The sequence below is a fragment of the Bombus affinis genome, unplaced genomic scaffold (genome assembly GCF_024516045.1).
Source record: "Bombus affinis isolate iyBomAffi1 unplaced genomic scaffold, iyBomAffi1.2 ctg00001002.1, whole genome shotgun sequence".
In the NCBI taxonomy this organism is placed as follows: Eukaryota; Metazoa; Arthropoda; class Insecta; order Hymenoptera; family Apidae; genus Bombus; species Bombus affinis.
The window spans coordinates 22,501-31,921 of record NW_026109492.1 but is presented as its reverse complement, the minus strand read 5'-3'; the positions used below and the strand labels follow the sequence as shown (position 1 = coordinate 31,921).

General features: G+C 46.4%; 2 non-coding genes across 2 annotated transcripts; both read left to right on the top strand.

The window, feature by feature from the left end:
• The first annotated feature begins 3,577 nt into the window (after positions 1-3,577).
• On the top strand, positions 3,578-5,500 carry LOC126928486 (small subunit ribosomal RNA). The gene has a single exon (XR_007716709.1). It is a non-coding gene; the product is annotated as a small subunit ribosomal RNA (ribosomal RNA).
• A 2,087-nt stretch (positions 5,501-7,587) lies between these two features.
• On the top strand, positions 7,588-7,742 carry LOC126928485 (5.8S ribosomal RNA). The gene has a single exon (XR_007716708.1). It is a non-coding gene; the product is annotated as a 5.8S ribosomal RNA (ribosomal RNA).
• Positions 7,743-9,421: the final 1,679 nt, after the last annotated feature.

Genomic DNA, 9,421 nt, shown 5'->3' with positions numbered 1-9,421 from the left:
TTTATTTGGTCGCTGGAACGTTTTCTAGAAACGGAACTATGCGACGGGACGTTGGGACTTTGAAGAAGTTCGGCCGGTGCGAAAAGACCGAAAAGGTTTTTTCGAGTTATCTCGCTTAAAAGTGTTACAAGGTAGGAATATTTTTGCATAAATGGACGTATCTCGACGTTTTACGTCGGGATTAAGCGTTTATTTGGTCGCTGGAACGTTTTCTAGAAACGGAACTATGCGACGGGACGTTGGGACTTTGAAGAAGTTCGGCCGGTGCGAAAAGACCGAAAAGGTTTTTTCGAGTTATCTCGCTTAAAAGTGTTACAAGGTAGGAATATATTTGCATAAATGGACGTATCTCGACGTTTTACGTCGGGATTAAGCGTTTATTTGGTCGCTGGAACGTTTTCTAGAAACGGAACTATGCGACGGGACGTTGGGACTTTGAAGAAGTTCGGCCGGTGCGAAAAGACCGAAAAGGTTTTTTCGAGTTATCTCGCTTAAAAGTGTTACAAGGTAGGAATATATTTGCATAAATGGACGTATCTCGACGTTTTACGTCGGGATTAAGCGTTTATTTGGTCGCTGGAACGTTTTCTAGAAACGGAACTATGCGACGGGACGTTGGGACTTTGAAGAAGTTCGGCCGGTGCGAAAAGACCGAAAAGGTTTTTTCGAGTTATCTCGCTTAAAAGTGTTACAAGGTAGGAATATATTTGCATAAATGGACGTATCTCGACGTTTTACGTCGGGATTAAGCGTTTATTTGGTCGCTGGAACGTTTTCTAGAAACGGAACTATGCGACGGGACGTTGGGACTTTGAAGAAGTTCGGCCGGTGCGAAAAGACCGAAAAGGTTTTTTCGAGTTATCTCGCTTAAAAGTGTTACAAGGTAGGAATATATTTGCATAAATGGACGTATCTCGACGTTTTACGTCGGGATTAAGCGTTTATTTGGTCGCTGGAACGTTTTCTAGAAACGGAACTATGCGACGGGACGTTGGGACTTTGAAGAAGTTCGGCCGGTGCGAAAAGACCGAAAAGGTTTTTTCGAGTTATCTCGCTTAAAAGTGTTACAAGGTAGGAATATTTTTGCATAAATCGACGTATCTCGACGTTTTACGTCGGGATTAAGCGTTTATGTCGTCCCCAAGACCTTCTACAAAGTTTCGATTTTTTCGTTGGGACTTTGAAAAATTTCCGTATCGAACACGTTTTTTCGAGTTATCTCGCTTAAAAGTGTTACAAGGTAGGAATATTTTTGCATAAATGGACGTATCTCGACGTTTTACGTCGGGATTAAGCGTTTATTTGGTCGGTGGAACGTTTTCTAGAAACGGAACTATGCGACGGGACGTTGGGACTTTGAAGAAGTTCGGCCGGTGCGAAAAGACCGAAAAGGTTTTTTCGAGTTATCTCGCTTAAAAGTGTTACAAGGTAGGAATATATTTGCATAAATGGACGTATCTCGACGTTTTACGTCGGGATTAAGCGTTTATTTGGTCGCTGGAACGTTTTCTAGAAACGGAACTATGCGACGGGACGTTGGGACTTTGAAGAAGTTCGGCCGGTGCGAAAAGACCGAAAAGGTTTTTTCGAGTTATCTCGCTTAAAAGTGTTACAAGGTAGGAATATATTTGCATAAATGGACGTATCTCGACGTTTTACGTCGGGATTAAGCGTTTATTTGGTCGCTGGAACGTTTTCTAGAAACGGAACTATGCGACGGGACGTTGGGACTTTGAAGAAGTTCGGCCGGTGCGAAAGGACCGAAAAGGTTTTTTCGAGTTATCTCGCTTAAAAGTGTTACAAGGTAGGAATATTTTTGCATAAATGGACGTATCTCGACGTTTTACGTCGGGATTAAGCGTTTATTTGGTCGCTGGAACGTTTTCTAGAAACGGAACTATGCGACGGGACGTTGGGACTTTGAAGAAGTTCGGCCGGTGCGAAAAGACCGAAAAGGTTTTTTCGAGTTATCTCGCTTAAAAGTGTTACAAGGTAGGAATATTTTTGCATAAATCGACGTATCTCGACGTTTTACGTCGGGATTAAGCGTTTATGTCGTCCCCAAGACCTTCTACAAAGTTTCGATTTTTTCGTTGGGACTTTGAAAAATTTCCGTATCGAACACGTTTTTTCGAGTTATCTCGCTTAAAAGTGTTACAAGGTAGGAATATTTTTGCACAAATGGACGTATCTCGACGTTTTACGTCGGGATTAAGCGTTTATTTGGTCGCTGGAACGTTTTCTAGAAACGGAACTATGCGACGGGACGTTGGGACTTTGAAGAAGTTCGGCCGGTGCGAAAAGTCCGAAATGGTTATTTCGAGTTATTTCGTTAAAAAGCGTTATAAGGTATAATTTTTTTGACAGGGATCGTTATATCTCTATTAAATACAATCGGATTAAACATTTTTGTCGAATTTTTTGAAAAATTAGCTTCCGTCGGACTGATACGACTGGGATATTTTTGCAATTTTTTCGTTAATTAATGTTACAAGGTATATATCTTTTTACATATTTCGTGTTATTTTAACGTGTTTTAATCGATTATAAAGTTATTTTTCGTCCATAGTCGATAAAACTGTATGTTTACTGATGCAATTTTTCGGTGAAAAAAAAAATTAATTTTTTGGTAAAAATGCATTTATAATATGTTAATAATGCTTGTGGTAAAATATTTCGATGGTTGGATATCGCCTTTATATAGTAGTTATTGAACGTGCGAGCGACTAAGTTCCAGCGTCCCTTCCGAACGGTACGTTGCTACGGAGGTTTTGCACCATAAGCGCGCGGCCGCTAGCCCGACCGGCGCCGGCCTTCCGGCCGGCCCCTTGGTATCTATAAGAGAAGCGTCGAGCCGGACGGTTCGGTCGGAACAGCGCTGGGCGCGTGGCTATTCTACGGCCTCGGTTGAGAATTCAGTCACCGCTCCTCGAGTCTTAGTGTATTTTACGCTATTTCTCGACTGTTCCTCCGTTCTCGTACTGGTTTTTTCTCTACACTGCTGCGCCGCGGGTCGAAGTCTAGGACGTAATGACCGTTAACGTGGCAAGCTTCCCCTTAGTCGGGAAGCTGGTGACCTGTGTGCACGTATTTGACAAAAGTTGGATGCGTGTGTGCTTGTACTTACGGAGTAGCCATTCTTGCAGAGACCATCGGTTGTAAGCTATTTGTAGCTGCACGATGGTCCTTTTGGCGTTCTGTAGAGTGCGTTATCTTCTGGTAACGCGTCTCTACAGAGGTGTTGAAGCTTATAAAAGAATATTCTTACGGTATGTCCAGCATGCGTATACGTGCTTTACCGCTAAGTTATATTCTACGAGAGAAGTTGGAGGAGAAAAGTTACAAACAGAAATAATTCTGTGAAGTATGAATCTTTGTATCGATATATGATGGTGAGAGAGGAGGAGAATTAAAGTGGCTGAGTGACGTTGTTACTGAACCATGGAACGTTGCTCTCTAAGTCATATTACATATATATATAAAATGAAAAGTCTCGTCGTACGGTGCTTACGTCCCACCTACGACACAGAGAGAACTTTTAAACGAAAATGCTGGTTTTTGGGAATATATTATAAGATCCCTGGTTGATCCTGCCAGTAGTCATATGCTTGTCTCAAAGATTAAGCCATGCATGTCTCAGTACATGCCGCATTAAGGTGAAACCGCGAATGGCTCATTAAATCAGTTATGGTTTCTTAGATCATACCTACATTTACTTGGATAACTGTGGTAATTCTAGAGCTAATACATGCAAACAGATTCCGACCAGAGATGGTAGGAATGCTTTTATTAGATCAAAACCAATCGGTGGCGGATGGCTCGTCTGTCCGTCCATCGTTTGTTTTGGTGACTCTGAATAACTTTGTGCTGATCGCATGGTCATCTAGCACCGGCGACGCATCTTTCAAATGTCTGCCTTATCAACTGTCGATGGTAGGTTCTGCGCCTACCATGGTTGTAACGGGTAACGGGGAATCAGGGTTCGATTCCGGAGAGGGAGCCTGAGAAACAGCTACCACATCCAAGGAAGGCAGCAGGCGCGCAAATTACCCACTCCCGGCACGGGGAGGTAGTGACGAAAAATAACGATACGGGACTCATCCGAGGCCCCGTAATCGGAATGAGTACACTTTAAATCCTTTAACGAGGACCAATTGGAGGGCAAGTCTGGTGCCAGCAGCCGCGGTAATTCCAGCTCCAATAGCGTATATTAAAGTTGTTGCGGTTAAAAAGCTCGTAGTTGAATCTGTGTGTCACAGTGTCGGTTCACCGCTCGCGGTGTTTAACTGGCATTATGTGGTACGTCCTATCGGTGGGCTTAGCTCCTCGCGGGCGGTCCAACTAATATCCCATCGCGGTGCTCTTCACTGAGTGTCGAGGTGGGCCGATACGTTTACTTTGAACAAATTAGAGTGCTTAAAGCAGGCTACCTTCGCCTGAATACTGTGTGCATGGAATAATGGAATAGGACCTCGGTTCTATTTTGTTGGTTTTCGGAGCCCCGAGGTAATGATTAATAGGGACAGATGGGGGCATTCGTATTGCGACGTTAGAGGTGAAATTCTTGGATCGTCGCAAGACGGACAGAAGCGAAAGCATTTGCCAAAAATGTTTTCATTAATCAAGAACGAAAGTTAGAGGTTCGAAGGCGATCAGATACCGCCCTAGTTCTAACCATAAACGATGCCAGCCAGCGATCCGCCGAAGTTCCTCCGATGACTCGGCGGGCAGCTTCCGGGAAACCAAAGCTTTTGGGTTCCGGGGGAAGTATGGTTGCAAAGCTGAAACTTAAAGGAATTGACGGAAGGGCACCACCAGGAGTGGAGCCTGCGGCTTAATTTGACTCAACACGGGAAACCTCACCAGGCCCGGACACCGGAAGGATTGACAGATTGATAGCTCTTTCTTGATTCGGTGGGTGGTGGTGCATGGCCGTTCTTAGTTGGTGGAGCGATTTGTCTGGTTAATTCCGATAACGAACGAGACTCTAGCCTGCTAAATAGACGTAACTTATGGTATCTCGAAGGCCCCCGGCTTCGGTCGGTGGGTTTTTACTACCAACGTACAAACAAATCTTCTTAGAGGAACAGGCGGCTTCTAGCCGCACGAGATTGAGCAATAACAGGTCTGTGATGCCCTTAGATGTTCTGGGCCGCACGCGCGCTACACTGAAGGAATCAGCGTGTTTTCCCTGGCCGAAAGGCCCGGGTAACCCGCTGAACCTCCTTCGTGCTAGGGATTGGGGCTTGCAATTATTCCCCATGAACGAGGAATTCCCAGTAAGCGCGAGTCATAAGCTCGCGTTGATTACGTCCCTGCCCTTTGTACACACCGCCCGTCGCTACTACCGATTGAATGATTTAGTGAGGTCTTCGGACTGGTGCGCGGCCAATGTGATAAGCATTGCCGATGTTACCGGGAAGATGACCAAACTTGATCATTTAGAGGAAGTAAAAGTCGTAACAAGGTTTCCGTAGGTGAACCTGCGGAAGGATCATTAACGATATAACACAAAAACTTAAAGAATTTGACTTGAACACTTGAAAAATACGAAACTGTATAAGTCGGTAAGGAGCCGTACTCCTCCTATATCGACGAACCAAAGTATATACGACGTATCAACAAGCTATATACTTTAACAAAGAACAGTTAAATTCGCCCGGAGCGTGGCTTACTCCGTTGGCAAAATGATGAAAAGACATAAGGAGGAGACGACCCTCCAGCTACGAAACTATATGAAGAGAAGGTGGCACTCTCTCTCGATCATCGGGATGAAGAGATACATATATATATATATATATATATATATACATACATAAACGAATTCGAGGCGCCTGCGTGAGGTCGTACACAGAAAGACCCGCCGTCTGCGAATATTATGATTTTATAATAAAACTATAAATGGGAACTTGAGCTTTCGAAAATTAAACTTTGACACGAATATCGAACGAAAAATTACGAATGGAAACCACCCGTAAAGAGAAATGAGATCGAGGCGCTTGCGTGAGGCCGTATACAGAAAGACCCGCCGCCACGATCTCGTATTTTTTTTTTTGCGTCGTGGAGACCGTACAAACGAATAACAAAATCTCTAAAGTGCCTCGTGTCGGAGAGATCATGCTCGCCTATTCTCTTCTATGTTTCGTGGTCTGTGTTGCGTTTGCTCTCCTCCTAGCAACGGGACATCGAAGACTCCTCTTTGGGATCGAACGAAGCGACTAAAACGAGTCGACGAGAGCGAAAGTACGAGTAGCGAGTCGCGCATGTAGAAAGGATACCGACATATCTTCGAAGGTTCTCTTCGAAGATCCATGGATACCTTATGCGCGTCGACCTTTCGTCTCTTTCACCGCTCTCGGTCGTTCTCGAAACGTGCTTCCTACCCATAGGGCGTGTGTTCTTCGTATGTCGTTTTGTTCGAAATAACGAAACCACTTGTAACATACTCGTGGATCGGGTAACCTAGAACGAAAACGCATTGCGTGGATGTTGGCCCGCTATGATAATGATGATGATGACGATGACTATGATGACGATGCGTAGCAACGATTCGTAACTAGTCTAGCCGAAGTTGGTTCAGAGGGGACCGCAGGCTGTCTACCCTCGATGTCGTGAGTCGGACACCCGTGCCGTCGCTAGAGTTTTTTCAAAGCTCGGCTTCTGGATATTGGGAAGAAAGACCGCTCGAGGACGACGGCTGCGCGTGCGTCCCATCGAATTTTTTTTTTTTATACCACCTGAACGACTAAAGTTTCGTCTAGTTCGTCGCATATAACCCGTTCAGAGGGGACCGCAGGCTGTCTATCCTCGTTGTCGTGAGTCGGACACCCGTGCCGTCGCTGAAGTTTTTTCAAAGCTCGGCTTCTGGATATTGGGAAGAAAGACCGCGCGAGGTAGATGGATGCGAGTCCCATCGAATTTTTTTATTTTTTAAAAAAAACAATCACCTGAACGGAGATGTGTTCTCTTTCGTCGATTTTTCACGCTTTGAGTCGTCGCGATCGCCATCCGTTCGGAGGAGATCGCCGACTTCGAAGCCTCGATGTCGTGAGTCGGACACCCGTGCCGTCGCTAGAGTTTTTTCAAAGCTCGGCTTCTGGATATTGGGAGGAAAGACCGCTCGAGGCCGAGGGTCGCGCGAGTCCCATCGAATCTTTACATCACCCGAACGATGGAGGCGCACGCTCTTTTTCTTGAATAATTGGACGAGAGGAATGCATATCGTATTATATATACACACACACATATATATATATATGGGCTAGCCACCGTGCGTATTTCTTCGCGAGATCGTGTGCTGCACAGAGGATTCAGAATCGGGTGTTATATCCCCGTCGTTTCCTGACGAACGGAGCTTCGATCTCGATGGTTGTTATATATCATAATGTACTTTTCGCCCGGCCGGCGGACGCGCGTATCTTCGCGCGTTCGTCGGATTTCATTTTCGAACGTTTTCGTGTCGTCGATCTTCCGGCGACTTCTGCGCGTCCGATTCCCGTTGGTCGGTCGTGTCGGATCTCGGCTTCGCTCGAACCGAGTATTAAGAGTACATGGAGTACAAGAGTTTTAAAAAATATATGAAAAGATTACCCTGAACGGTGGATCACTTGGCTCGTGGGTCGATGAAGAACGCAGCTAATTGCGCGTCAACGTGTGAACTGCAGGACACATGAACATCGACATTTCGAACGCACATTGCGGTCCACGGATACAATTCCTGGACCACGCCTGGCTGAGGGTTGCTCACGTAAACCTAAGACTGCTTGCGTTGCGTGTCGTTCCTCTCTATCTGTCTCTCTCTGTCCCTTGGTGCCTTCGACAACCCGCCGTCGTTCTTACGATACGTAGAACGTTTCAGAGTCGGAGGAAGCGCACGAAGAAGGATACGAACAAGAGCGGACGCGAGAGAACGTACGCGACGTACGAGCGATTGTTGGACGCTCGTCGGCGTTCGTCGCGGTCGTGTCGAGACCGTGCAATTCGTACGCATGCTCGATATATAAACTATCGTGTTCACGGGAGACACTACGAAACTCTACCTCTGTCTCTCTCTGTCCCTTGGTGCCTTCGACAACCCGCCGTCGTTCTTACGATACGTAGAACGTTTCAGAGTCGGAGGAAGCGCACGAAGAAGGATACGAATAAGAGCGGAGAGAACCGTCACGGACCTGCGTGAGTGCTAGCGGCGTCGTGAGTCGTCCTTTCGTACGACCGCCCGCTTATGCACCGCTTCGTGTCGGTTATCGAATATATTATATATATATATATATATATATATATATACGTAGTGTTGTCCTCGTGACCGATTTTTTTTTCATATCAGCAGATTTGCATACGTTTGCAGGTTTTCGATGAGCACGATGTCCGCGCCCCCGACGTCGTCTTAAATGAATATTATTTTGGCGAGACTGAGAGAAAGCAAATATGGGAACTCGGTCGAGAGAGGAGAGAAGGAGAACAGCCTCAGATAAAAGTAAACTTGGTAACGGTGCGGAATTTTGCCGTACAACCGTCTTTTCTTAAGACGTTTTACTCGAATAGCCCCAGGGATCTAATGCCCACTCCGTCTCTTCGTGCGTAGAGATATACTCTGCGCGAGCGACTGACAACGACGAGGACCGTCGCATCGATGGGTCGTCGTTGCGTTTAACATACTCTGTGCTTGTAATTTATCCCCGAAAGAGAGCCGTAGATCCGGGAACGCACACGTGATTTCTTCGAGCGCTGATGACTTAGGGAGATGATCCCCAGGCGTTGCGCGGAGATCGGAGAGTACGCGTTACTTGTATCGGGACGAATTTTCCCCGTCGTTCGCGTATCTCTCTGCCCGCCGGCCCTGGCCCAAAGCCACGTTCGTCGGAAATCGTAGAAATCGTGTGCGAACTAGCGCGTGTCTATGATCGGCTACGGGTGTTTTACCAAGCTCGAGGTGTTGCGCAACGTTTCCGTACCTGACGAAGATGCGCACGAGAGTCCGTTACAAAGTCGTTGGATGGTCGTCGTCGTCATGCCAGAGAGAATCTCTGGACACGTACAGGAGAAGAGATCGTAGACGAGGAAGAAGACGATCCCCTTTGGCGAGGCTGGAGTGAAACTTTGATTTAATTAAAGACGAGGTATACACGCGCGTACGACGTGATAGTCGTGCGCGCGTGTGATTTTTTTTTAAGGCAATTCGGCGCTACAAGTACTCGAAAAACAGAGAGTGTTGGTCATCCCATGCCTTTTCGGCGTCTATCGCTGGACCGCGCATCCTAACGTCGACGGTCGTCCAGTCCCCGAACACACCACAGTGTACGTCTCGCTCGCTTTTCCACTTGCGTGCGTTCCCGTGCGTTTTCGTCGTCGTCGGTACAGAGCAAAGAAACTTTGCCGTTTCGATCTCTGTGCCGGCAGAAAACAAGGAACCGCTGGAATTTGT